This window comes from Falco naumanni, chromosome 2 (assembly GCF_017639655.2).
Source record: "Falco naumanni isolate bFalNau1 chromosome 2, bFalNau1.pat, whole genome shotgun sequence".
Lineage (NCBI taxonomy): Eukaryota > Metazoa > Chordata > Aves > Falconiformes > Falconidae > Falco > Falco naumanni.
This window is the reverse complement of record NC_054055.1, coordinates 114,194,588-114,208,193: the sequence shown is the minus strand read 5'-3', so window position 1 is coordinate 114,208,193 and position 13,606 is coordinate 114,194,588. Positions and strand designations below refer to the sequence as shown.

The 13,606-nt window shown below is 40.1% G+C and overlaps 1 protein-coding gene across 2 annotated transcripts in view; it reads right to left on the bottom strand.

Moving 5' to 3' along the window:
- The window catches only part of HTR1F (5-hydroxytryptamine receptor 1F), a 118,564-nt gene that overhangs the window by 48,948 nt on the left and 56,010 nt on the right, over positions 1–13,606 (bottom strand). The window contains exon 3 of one of the 2 annotated variants that reach the window (XR_005826230.1): positions 11,466–11,512. The exons of the other annotated variant lie outside the window; for it this stretch is intronic. The gene's annotated coding sequence lies outside the window, so the exon portion shown is untranslated. Of the gene's footprint in view, positions 1–11,465; positions 11,513–13,606 lie in introns of those variants that run through there. 2 annotated transcript variants of the gene reach the window in all.

The following is a 13,606-nucleotide window of genomic DNA, read 5'->3' as shown; positions in this document are numbered from 1 at the left end:
GTAGCAAGTTTCAGGTAAGTTGAATGCAAACAGTTAGGCTGGTTCCATGCCAAGGATTAATGGCAGTTAATCCTTGCAAACAAAAGGCAAACTATGGAAAAATTAAACACACACAGTAACAAAACTTTTAGTAGGTGATTCTAATAAATTGTGAATTAGCTAATGAACATAAGGTGTCAAATGCAATGCTAGAAAGTATGCAACACAACCTTCACTACTTGATGTTCCAAAAAGACTCATAATCACTACTGCTTTCTGCCAGCATCTTAGTCCAGGGTGGTGACATGCCTAAGCCATGCAATCACTTATAAGAACTAACCTGGAAGCATGTAGAAGTACTGCAGTTATGCCAGCTGTTTTTAACAGGGAAAAGTGATACGGGCACGATATCCTAGACTACTGTTTCTTCAAAGTGTGTTAATATCCTGAGCACTGTTCATTTAGAGCACTGGGAGCAAGACATGAAAATAACAGCATTATCTGGGTTGCAGACAACTGCCTTCAAAATGTAAGATTAACATTAAACTATAAACTTTTTTGTGGGGTATCCCTTCAGTTCTGTTACCCATAGCACTAGTTGACAGTTGTGTTTGAGAGGAATGGATGACCTGTCATTGCAAATAGCGTATTTTAGTTCTGCGTGTCTATGAGAACAGGGAGCACTACATTATTTATACTAGTAGTTTGGCTGTTAGTTAATTAAAAACATCTGGTCAAACCGGCATTTCTATTTCTATGCACGCAGCAGAATACAGTATCTATTCTGCATGGTGTTGGTTTTCATGGGGCTTTCTATTTCCTACAAAATGTTTCTGTTACTGTTGATAATAGCTTCATTTAACTTGAACGTCCCTGTACGGAGGAAAAGAATCTGGTTTTGTGTAACAGAAGGTAAAAAAATCTAATTTAGGCAAATATTGTAAAGTGTTGTTGAATATATTGAAAAAACATCCCACACCTAAAATGACAAATGTTTGTATAGGACATATCAGCACTCTGCTGTCATAATGCAATATGTTGTATGGCATTATTGAATCTCCAGGTTTGCTAGTGAAGAATGAAAAGAAAAATAGAATTGCTACTTCATACCTTAGAGATGAATGTAATCATCATGAAATTTATTCAGGTGACGATGCCTAAAACTATCCACATGTTTTCCACCGTAAGATGTGGTTTTTGCCTTCTTGTATCTTTGGAAAAAACAAACAAACAAAAAAACCAAACGCAAACCAGAATTGTCAAGCTACTTTTATGCCCCAGGATGAATTGTAGTGGGATGAACTAAGATGGCTGGGTTGTTTTAGAGAAGGAGGCTAAAGAAAAGATGCATGATTTTGTTGCTATTAAAATCTTTACAGCAGCTTGACCATGAAAAAGTTAAAAACTTTGGGAGAAGGGAGATGGGAAATCACAGCAAGGGAGAAGACTCGTGGTCATCCCACCTTAAAGGACCTGCCCTCATGGGAAAGCTCTCTGAGCAGACTAGTGTGGGGAGAGAAGCTGGTGGAGAGGAGACAGGCTGGATGTGGCTGGTTGTTAGTGCTCACTTTCCAAAGCTGGGAAGCAATCCCTGTTCCCCCCTGTGACACCCAATGGCAAAACATGTGCCCATCTTCTGCTAGTGGTCAGCCAAAAAACATCTGCAACGTTCAAAAAGACAAAGCAAAAGAAGCAGCGCTTTCTACTGCTCTGTTAGCCTGGCGAAAGAAGCTGCCAGTAATGACCCAGTGGTAGTAACCCTGCGTGTCATGGTAATGATATATGATGGATGTTCCTGGGGCTCTCCATTGTGGTGTTTTTAAAAGGCAGAAGATTCTGCGCAAGAACTGTATTGAGAGAAAACACCAGGTGTATGGTTGATTGTGCAACCTTAAGATGGTGCTCAGGGTAGAAGTCAGAATTCTATAGAGAAAGGAGTAGTTGCGTGTCAGCCTTCTGCTTGCTTTTGTTACCAAATCAAAGGGTATGTAATGAAAGAGAAATGAAAATAAAGACTTCAAGATTAGACATTTGCCTTTGGACCTTAAAATGAGTTTTAGCCTTCTTTTTGTCCTAATATTGCTTATGAACTCTCTGAAGTCAGGTAAGTAAAGCTCTTGTCCCTCTGTGTAGTCCTCAGTGCTTGACTTGAGAGCCTGTCTCTGATTTGCAGAAGTGAGAAGCTGCTTTGAAAAGCTGACACCTGGGAGGTGTATCCTCTAAGTAAAAACACAAGTGCTGTGCATTGCTGAAACCTCTGGCAACTCCGGCTATGCTCTTCCTAAGCTGGGATCCTGCAGTTAGTAGATACTGGTGAGCGTCTTCTTTCTGTCTTCAGAATCAGAACAATGCTGCAAGTCCACAGGGGGCTGGGGCAGAGGCTTCAGAAGAGGTCTGCAGTGATGAACCCCGCTGAAAAAGACCATGAGGGACTCTAATGTGCAGTGGGGGGAAAAGTGTAAACTGGAAAAAATAATAGGATCTGTCTGTTCAGTGGGCATGGTCTCTTTGAGACCAGGAATTGTAGCAGGGGCCCACGGGAAAAATCACCAAGCAGAGTCCGAGGGAAGACTGTATGAAGAAGCCAGCGTGCAAAGGAGCTGAATGCAAGTTGTATGACAGTTTTAAACTTGTTGTTTTTCTACCGTTTGATTGTAAGTGAAAAAAAGTGAAAAAAATGATGTGTTGATGTAGAGTTTATAGGGTGCTTTGGGGCATGCAGGGCTTGCAGGGTCTTTGTTGTACGCTCTGCATGTACGTGTGTGCGTATGAACCAAGAGGCTGCTTGTCTTCCCAAATGTTGCTTGTTTACCCAGTGCATTTCTATAATGTCTTCATTTTTCAGGTACAGCAGCAAAACCCAATTATACAAAAAGCTACTGTCCTAAAATTAGAAAGACTGTAATTCACAAGAAATATTTGCAGTTTCAATGTATTTCCTTTGGTATCTGCCCTTTAGGTGTTTACAGTTGTTTATTTTACATTTCTAGGCAACAGAACCCTACTTTATTCAATAATTTAAGTACATATATATATACGAATAAACAAAGTCGTCCTTCAGTGTGTCACTTTTAATCTGGAGATCAGTCTGAAGATATTATTACTTACTTTGCATCTAGAAATATCTGTCTGATAATTTGTCTAAACTCCTTGAATATTATTTCTTACAGTTATACTTATTTAAGGAAATTTATCGTTTAAATTGCAACCACTGTATGTAAAATGTGTTTCTTAAAAGTCTCCTTTTTTAATAATTTACATGTATAAATATTAATATCTCATTTTATGACATTGCTGTTGTCTTATTTAGGATCCTGGAAAAAACCCAACTAATTAGATTCAGAAAGAACAGCTATTATTGTTATTTAACTAGCACACTGCTATTTTTAAGTTATATTGAAAATTATCTGAGATAATAAATTATCCTATTTAATTCTATCTTACCCACAGGCCTGACGGACTGCTGTTTGACTTTGTCCCCATCAGCTATCAGACGCAGGGGGCAGGATTTTCTCTAAACTTCGTGTTGCAGCCCTAGCTGCCTTTCCCAAATTCTGATCCCGATGTACAAGGTATAAAAGCAGCCTCTGTTACTCTTCTGGTTGTAGGAGACCTAGAAAAACCTTTGGGAGGTTGTGGACTGTTACGCCTCATGAAGCCTCTCCTGTCGCTTTCCCCTTTCCCTTTTTGTCCGAAGGATAAGCTGCCCTTGCACTGTGACTCTGTTGTCTTTTTGCCTCCTGTTTTACCCCAGAGCTCTGATCCTCTTATTGTCAAGACTGTGTGTGACTAAAATTGACTCCTTTACAGAACGAGCTGATTTCTAACAGCACAAACCCGAAAATAAGAGCCTGGAGGGTTTTATGCCTAAGCCTGCTGCAAACCAGCAGTAATGACACAAGGCAGCACCACCTCTGTCCCCTTCCAAGAGCAGCCTTCGTACATTCAAATTCTTGCACCCTCACACCATAGCACAGTCATGTAATACAAATGTTGTGGTATGAAATCGTTACTCTGGTGGGCTAGGACATGGCTTTTCATTCTTAGCTTTCACCTCAAAAAACGCGGGATAAGAATAATGTATGATAACTATGTCCTGGTGCAACAAGGGCTACTAGCCGGGGGGAGAATATCAGAGAGGGCATCATAGGCTAAATCAAAGATTGTTTTGTCCCTGGGTCCTGGATCCAGCATTGTCCACTATAAAAAACCGGCGAAGAAACGGGCCCTGCAGGTGCTGAGCCTGGGCCGTTGGCGCTGCCCGCGGTCAGTACGCTGGGCCTCCATGGGGCACGCGCAGCAGGCCGGCCTGGGCTCCGGCCTGGAGAGCTTGTGACTTCGGCTCTTGTGCTGACCATGAAACTACGAGTAAAATGAGTTGCTGTGATGAATTGTGCCTTCCTAGAGCATCATCTCATTCCAGCTATTGTCCTGTAAGCAACTGTCGGTGTGGCTACAGTTATGTCTTTCTCAGCCCTGCCCAACACAGGGGTGGTAAGAACTACGGAGCAGAAAACTGTCCCAAGTGAACGCCTATGGAAAAGGGTACAAATGAAGTACAGGTAGCACTTCCCTCAGGAACTTTCCCGGTCCACCGTATTTTCTCCTGACCTTTCAGGAAGTCCTTTGCCATGCATTGATTTTCCATGGATTTTTTTTCCACAAATTTAGGTAGTTATTGTCAAATTCTGTGTTTGCTCCAGAGCATGCAAGGTCTGAGCAGCATGCATACAAGACCATCTACATCAGCTGGTTTGGTGGCCAGGTCTCTTGCTGGTGTGCTACACAGAGATGATGTCAATGTAGCTTCAGGTGCCTATTCTACAATTGTAATGTTTTCTTTTTCTAGATGAAGATTAAATTCTAGATGGCTGCTCCTTCAGTGTAGAAATTATGTATGCCTCTGTAGGAATATCTTCAACTGGAGTGGAAATTCCTGCTTTCCCTTAGGTGGCTTCCATGTTAATTTGCACATTGGCCTCTGCTGGCAATTTTTAACTGATGTGCTACACTTCCTATCCCTTTTGGCTTCTTACATGCTGCTCAACATTGTCTTGCCATGCCTGCTTTTACACTCTTACTGATGCACTTGGTTTGGTAAAGGAGTAACCACAGGGCACGCAAGGTCAAAACTGTTACTGCTCCAAATGAAAAACAGAATTTCAAATCAAGGAGGAGATTAACTTTGTGATACTGTCCTGTGAAAAGCAACACTGTTTTTCAGCAATAAAAATCAGCTATATAACTGTAAGAAGTAAGAAAATAATTATCACAGAGAGATATTAATAACAGCACTTCTGAAATGGGCATGCATTTGGACTGATGTTTAAAGTGTGTTTCAAATTTATCTTAATTGCAGCTCTAAACTTAAAAGATGATGAAAATAGTATTACTTTTTAGTAAGAGTGGGTGGTGTTATCTATTAACATAAGTTTGAAGTCACACAGTAACATTTAAAGTCTATTTATAAGTGAAAGACTAACAAGCAGGTGAGTGAATACAGGTCAGAGAGGGGAATTAAAGAGAATGGGAATAATAACACCTCTGGCTACATGGGCTGGTAAGACACCACTGCCACGGGGGAAAAGGATCAGAAAAATAACCCTGTGTCTAAGCAAACTGTGGATTCTTGCAGCAGAACACAATACCAAACATTATGACTGTGCTTTGCAGAGCTGTGCGCTTCCTGAGCAGCTTTGTGTTTCCTCCCAGAGGCAGGCATAAGGTACTTATTATTCAAATAGCCACCACTTATCCTCAATAATGCTTTCAAGGCATACCTGACTGAACTGTAAAAAACCCATCTGGTCAAGTGCTGGTTTAATACGCACAGACACTGGCTTGCAAACCACTGTAGATTGTTTCCATAAACTACAATTTAACAGTCAAGATTTAATTAAGAAATACATCAGAGCCTTTGGAATAAATGGGATAGTCAGGGGTGTTGGACAAGTGGGCTGTGTGACATGGAAAGGGCTGGAAAATCTATGCACTGACAGTTGTTTTCCCAACAGTAAATAGGGGCAGGATTGCTGAAAAAAGTCACCAAACCCCAAAACATCCACCTTACACATATATGCACATGACAGTTTTACATAGTTCTCATCACTGTCAGCCACATTATGTAGTTGGGTTTTGATTTTATCAATCTGCATATTGCAGTCCAGAAAATCCTGGGAAAAGGACACATTTTATGGCACTATAAAATCATCACTTTCCTGTACATTTTTCTGGTATTTTACAAAGATTATTGCATTCCCTGAAAATATGTAAGAGGTTTAATTTGAAATAAGATGTGTTCTTTCCTGTAAAAGCAAGCTGTCCAGCAGGCAGCAGGAGAAAAAGAGAATGTTTAATTTTAAATTGTAGTGATTTAAAGTAATATTTGTATAAAGGCGCACATACATATAAATATTATTTTAAACAACCCTGAAAACTACTAAAGCTGAAACAAATGTCAGTTTTATATAAAATTTAGAAATACTGCAGCTTGAAGGACAGCTAGACATCCTTCATGGACACAAACTTTAGGAAAAAATTCTTCACTGAAAGGGTGGTCAAGCATTGGAAGAGGCTGCCCAGAGAGGTGGTGGGATCACCATCCCTGGAGGTGTTTAAAACCCATGTAGACGCTGTGCTTAGGGACACGGTTTAGAGGTTGGCTTGGCAGTCCTGGGTTAATGGTTGGACCTGATGATCTTAAAGGTCTCTCCCAACCTAAACAGGTCTATGGTTCTATGAAACTAATGTAAATTAAGCAATGTTTCTGCTGTAAACATCATGTGTTAAAACTAATCCGTATTTACCGTATTATCTCTGAATGCAATAAGGACAGTGCATTATCCTTTTCAGTAATGCAAAGCTAATGTTGGCTGTCAAAAGGCTGGAGTCAAAGACCTATAAAACAGTATCTTCTCTGAATGAAATCTAAAGGGATGTTTTAATTTGTTTCTGTTCCATTACTTCTGAATAAATTGTTTTGAAGCAGATAATGAATTCATGTAAATGCTAGTCTGATCTGATCCTAAAATTTCTAAAACCTTTCTTAAGAAAGCTCTTTTTTGTTATTTTTAGAGTATAACCATACAGGTTGGGTTTTTTAGTATTAAAATGCCTGTGTGAAGGATTTCATAGAACAAACCAAGAGTTTTCAAAATTCAAGTTACCCTAAGTAAAATTGATTTAGTTGTGAAAGACTTGTTTAGAATCTTAAATATGTATTTTATGTATAATTTTCAGGGCTGCAATTGTATTGGCTTGTCCCAGATGTTTATCACAGGGGAGGAGAATCCTAAACATGGATAAAGTTTAAGCATTTTAATTTCCACTACTAATGTGATGATTTGAAGGTAAGTCATTTAATTTAGAACTGTTCAGAGATGAAATGTGCAAGCAAAATCTTTTGTAGTTTTTACACTCGGTGTAATGCATATCCAGTTTATGAGGCCACAAGCTACTCATTTTTCCTTTAGTTATGCAAGATAAATTACAGAGAAGCTCCACTGAAAGCAGTGGAAGTACCTGCAAGCACATTTTTAATGACAAGGGGCATGCCCTATTACAGACTTCATGAAACACTGGCTATGAATTTAATAAAACTGCAGCTTTCACTGCCACAGGATGCTGAAAGAGTATACAGCAACAATGGATTGAAAACAGATGGTGGCAAATTCATGGACAAAGATCCAACATTGTTATTGAACATGATGACTGTACGTGTAACTTGCATCTCAGGAATGTCTAAGCCTTTTAAGCAGCACTGTCCTGATGTGACCGTGTTTAGAGGCTATCACAAAGGTCTGACCCAGTACCAGCACATTTTTTGCACCTTACTGAAAAAGGCCCTGTGTATTGACGTGGAAGATCTTATTTCTGTTTGTTCGTAGCAGTGAAATGTAAAGGACTTGAACAATGTTCTCTTTAGTGTGTTGGGATTCTTGTATTCAAGCTGGAAAGCTTTTACCAGATGGTTAATTGATTGAAAGAATGCTTCTAGCCCTGGAGAACCAGGCTGAAGAGTTTTCTTTATCTCATGGATCTGTTCTGCAACAACCAAATGGTGCAGCTTGGGTGGGTGAAGGACTGAATCCCACAGCACTGTCTTAATTATGAAAATGAAAAGCATCGTTGCAGTCGAGAGCTTGGGAGTGTCACCTGCAAGTTGTAATCACACAACTGTGACAAAGGTAGCAGCTTCCCATTGAGCGATGGTTTCTGTGTGCGTGCTGCGGTGAGCCAGAGGCCTCAGCCATTTCTGTCCATCAGCAGCATCATTTGTTTCCCTTGCTTCAGCTTTGCCTTTCTCCAGTTGGCAATAAGTGAGAGCAGCGCTGTACCGGAGCTCATACCACACTGAGGTATAAAAGTTGGCACTTGGCATGAGTCATTTTGTGTGTGCATCTCATGAGTGACTAATTGAATGATACAAGAGTCAGTAAGGTAGCCCAGCACTTCGGAGTACAAAAAGCCTCTAGTCAGCTTGATTCCCTTAGGTTTTCCTCTACATGCCTTGACTTTTCATAGTTAGATCCTTAAGATAAGCTAAGGAACATGGATACTTCCCTATTTCCCCCAGAATTATGATTTTCCCTTCTGTAGGATAAACTGCTGAACTAGTTGCCAGCTTTTTCTAGCACTGAAGTATCTAAGATACCAAGAAATATTCTTCCAAGATTTTGCAGATCAGAAGGCTAATTTGTTTGAAACAGGCATGGGTATACTCTGCGCTGCTGCTGGGCTGTGCACCTTTGTGTTTGCAGCACAAGTGACTGCAATCCAGCCACCTAGAAACAGCAACAGCAGCAAGGCACCAAACCCCCAAACCCAAACTCTCACATGGCCTTGCTCTCTTCTTCCAGAGGCTGCAAACAAAACAGAGGACAGGGCTCCTTCAAATCCACGCAAGGTTGGGTTTTTTTCTTTTCTTCTCTCTGCTTTCCGATAGGGACAGAAGCTGGTCAAAGTCCAAAGCTTCCATTATTGATGGAAAAATGTTATTCCTATCTCCTGGTGATTGTCTTTCAAAACCTAGGCAGGATATATCATACGCAAGGACTACTATTTAATTTTCTCCAGGGACAATTTGCTAACAACTTGGAAAAAACTTCCTCTTTCCTGTGCATCCCTCCTATCTCTGGTCAGTCTGTCATTGCAACTGGAAAAATCTTTTGGAACTGCTAGTGTGGAAGGCCGAGGGAAAGCTGGAAAAGTTAGAAAACAAGTATCACCTTGGGAACTGAAGTCCAATGGTGATGGTCAGGGGTCTGAAGTCAGGCAAAAAAAAGAGAAACCACTCAAACAGGGACAGGGATTTTGCATGTGGGGTTTTAATGGTGCTTATCATAGCAGCGACCACTGGTATTTTCTGGTAGTGCCGTTAGATGCAAACGCCGGCTGGAAGCACAGCTCACTGTCAGCAAAGGGGGCTGCGCGTGCTGAAGGGAGGTGGGTCGTAGTCACGCTGTTCTCAAAGGGTTTGAAGCCACGCTACTTACCGGGCTTCAAGTCATGATGTACGACCCAAGGGCAGCTGGGTACAGGAACATATGCATGTTACGTATAGAACAAAGCAGTTGCTTGTGGAAATATTTTGAGGGAAGTTTATAACTGAAGGTGCATTTGATGCAAGGCAGATGTAAACTCTTAAATCCCTACATACGCGGACTTCAATAGCTTGGTGGAACTTCAGTTTCTGAAGGACTTTAAACTGTTACAATTTGCCTAGCTAAGCTGGACCATAAATATTCTCAAAACTCGTTTCTCCCAAGCTTTCATTTTTCCTATTTATGCTGAAAGCTCTTCAGCAAATGAACTACTTACTATTGTATGTTTGTTCAGTACAAGACAGGTTTCTAGGCACTACTGCAATAACATAATTATGAACAAATAATCACTCCAGGATAATTCTATACAGACCTTCATATTCATGCTTTTGTACCTTAGATACAGTCACCATTTATGTTCAGCAATTAATTAAGCTACTGGTTACAGTCACTGAGATACAGGGGCATACCGAGGGTCTGATCCTGTCTGTATACAACACGTCTGTAGGCTCCAAGTCATGCAGCTGTTTTACCCTTTTGAAACAAATTCCAAGTGCCAAAGGTTGGTGCTTATGTTTGTGTGTCTTAAAGGCATCTAGGGAGAACAAGAAAAAAGTCCAGAAACAGCAACATCTCTGTGTTTATGAGCAAGAGCAGCAATCTCTCGTCTTGCCCTTTCTTCTTATGGGTCAGTTCAACATCCATCTTCCTGAGCAGCATCTCAGCATCTGGCCATCAGTATTGTCGCCAAATGGTCACTTTCTTTTATTTTAATTACCTGCCTGAATCCACACCAGGTTTCTTAGCTGCTTCCTTATTTTATGTAATGAATCAGTGCAATAACTGCTAATTATTAAAGTCTAGAAGTCATTTTATGAAGACAGTAATCAAGATAACTGAAGATATGAAGTTCAAACATGGGTTTAATGCCTCCTCCTGGTCAAACATAGCAGTTTTGTACTTTAGGGTTGCCTTTTTGTAAGATGCAATAACAAAATGCAAACTGCTTAGTGATGCATTTTTTCTTAATTATATTTAAACAGGTAATTTCTGATTTTGTTTTGTTTTTCCTATCCTGCTGCTAGTGGTTTAGATGCAGTTAAAGGGATAATGTGTGTGTTTGTCCAGCTTAGTAGTATATGTATTTGTAATTTTAAAACAAATCCTGTTCCAAAGTGAAGGAAATACTATACTTGTAACTGACCTTGGAGAACTGGACATTTATTTGCCTGGTCAAGTAAATAGCAAGTCCCTTTGTGATCTTAGTGAGCACAGAATTAAATCTACATTTCCAGCTTGGTGCAGGGATAGGCAGAGATCTGATTAAGACTGTGCGAAAATTTCCATTCCAAAGCCCTGCTTTCAGGGCTGTTTCCTCTCCTGTTCTCCACTCTCTAGGCTAACCTTCATCAGCTGGTTGACATTTTCAGTCTGCCTTGGGTTATTTTTTTTTAAGGGCAGGAAAAGAAGGAAGAAACATTTGCAGGAAAAATGTTAGAAAATTTTCCAGGAGCAATTTTTCTAGAGGCAGACATAGAAAAGTTAAGTTGTTTGGTCAATGTAAACCATCTGTGAATATTTTTCTTCACTGAGAAATTCTAGCAGACCTTTATGACCTTGGTATTTGACATGGGATGACCTTCCTGGTGAACCACATGACCATGATATCTTTGTGGAAGCTTAATTAAATTTGAGTTACTACAAAAAATAATAAAAAATTACAGTGTGTACAGGCTTAGTACAGACTTTATAGATTTTTTTTGACAACTAAATTCTGCAAAGAATACCAGTGCGAAGTTCCTGTTTACTCATAGGAAAAATTCAAGGCAATGTAGTTCTATCTGATTTCCAGGATATCAGCAGTCTCTCAGGTGCTCCATCATCTCCAGCATGTCAGCACTCTCACTGAAGTATCCTGCTTTCTCAAACAATTCTTTATTGGCAGATTAATCTTTACCAGCTCCTCTGGGTTACAGCCATAACAAGGGATCCTGTATTTAGAATAAGTAATATTTTCAACTGGCTGCCTCGCATTTTTCCTCTACAGAGATATTGATCTTTCTTTCCAAGGACCTGAAAGATCCCAGGGGAGAAATTTCTAGTGATAAACTCAATGAAAAACCAACACACTCTTTCAGGGCAATACTTAAATGCAAACTTTGATTTTTATGGGTTATAGCCCTTAGCTGTTATGAGAGACTGGGCTTACAACAACTGAGAGCTTTTTAAAAACTCTGCAGCAAGGACTCTTAAAGCATGCAACAGCCATCACCCAGAAGAGCCCGTGGAAATTGCTACTTATGAAAGTAAAGTTTAACATTTTTTCTTGAACAGATCATGCTACCTGTTCCCCTGCACCTGGGAGATTGCAAAAGGTATTTGCACATGTTGATATACTCCATGAATTTAAATGTTGTCGTGTCACGTCCATCCCACACACACCCCCCCACACACACCCCTTTACTATGTTTCTGTTAAACCAACATTCTTCCTGGAGGTACCCACTCCTATTAAATGAGAAAGTTTCATGCACCTGTTTACATAAAGGGAAACGCAACTCTCCAGTTTTCTAAATTTCCCAGTTCCTGTTCTTGGGATCCATCTCACCTGCTTTTAGGTGTCTGCCTAAGGCAAAAGCAACATGATGCTTTGATCTGTGCTAGACAGGTACCCTTTGGCACCTTAGGCACTCGTTATGGGCAAAGGAGCGAGGTAAATATTGGGGTGAGATTGCGCTGACCTGTTTAGACCAGATGACTGGCACCTTACAAGCGGCTGTTTCTTTCCTTTACTGCCGAAGGAAGCTGGAATGTTTGGTTCAGGTACAGATGTCTGTCTTTGGTCAGATGAATCTGACCCTACATTTGCAGGTACTAAGTATTCACAATTTGACTGAGATCAATAAGGGATGTGTGATAATTTTCTGCTGGGAAATTTATGGTTTTGAGGTGGTCAGCAGGAATAGATTCTACTACAGCATCATCCTGATGTTTAGTATCCTAAGAATCCCACATTTTGGAAAGGGAAAGAGATGTCTCTTCTCTGAAGTAGACTGCAGTGCAACAGGGAAAAAACAAAACCCAACTTTATTACTGTATCTTAGATCCTGAATAAAATCCCAAATTTGAGCATTTATCTGCTGAGCCTTTGAAAAGAGAATCTACTGAGCTTTGCTGTACCAACCTTGTCTGCAATAACAGAGCTTAGTTTAATTCAACTAAACATGCTCGGGTGATGACAATGTGGTGTTCAAAACAGGACACAAACTTGGCAGACATATGGTAGTTACCACCAATTTTAGAAACACGTTTTAAAACTCTGAACAATTTGCCTCCCGATTATTATAAATGTATGTATTTTACTGAAATAGCAGTAACTTGCCTTCCCTTCGCTGTGGTGTAAATGACCCCATTCATTTGGAGCTAAAATCGTCCTCCCTGGAGTACACTGACTTCAGTAGAATTATAACTTGCATGATTTCAGCTGATAGAGTCTACTGCAGCTATAACCTAAAGAAGTAGTGTATTTCTTGCGGTATATGATAAAAGAAGCACTTGGCAAAGGTCAGCTTTTCAGATGTCTTGTAGAAATGTCATTAAGTACAGTCTTCTGATAGGTCTTCTTCTGCCTCACTGTCTGCACCAAGTGTCTGGAATTCCTGATAGAAGTGCAACATCTCACTGACTTTGTTAACTTCAAGTTAGAATGTTCCAGTATAATTAAAATAACCTCAAAGTCAAATTTAGCAGGTAGGAGTTTTGCTAAAATTCTTTGAATGAACTCTATTGTATGAAAGTAAGACAATTTTTAAATTATTGGTCCTTCTGAATGTGGCTAAGACTGCTAAGATTTGAGGGAATGTCAGAGAAAATCCTAAATATTTGAACAAAGAGCCCTGCTAAAGCTATTATTTTATAGTAACGGGAAAAAATACTATGCCAAAATGAAACCCTTCTGTAAGCAAGGCCTATCTGCATTTCAGTTTTGCATTTTAAATCCTAGCTTTTGTCTACTGTGATAACTCCTTGTTAAGCTGTCAAAAGACTGGGTCAGTGCGTGTGTTAACGGAGTGCAGGTACAGTGAT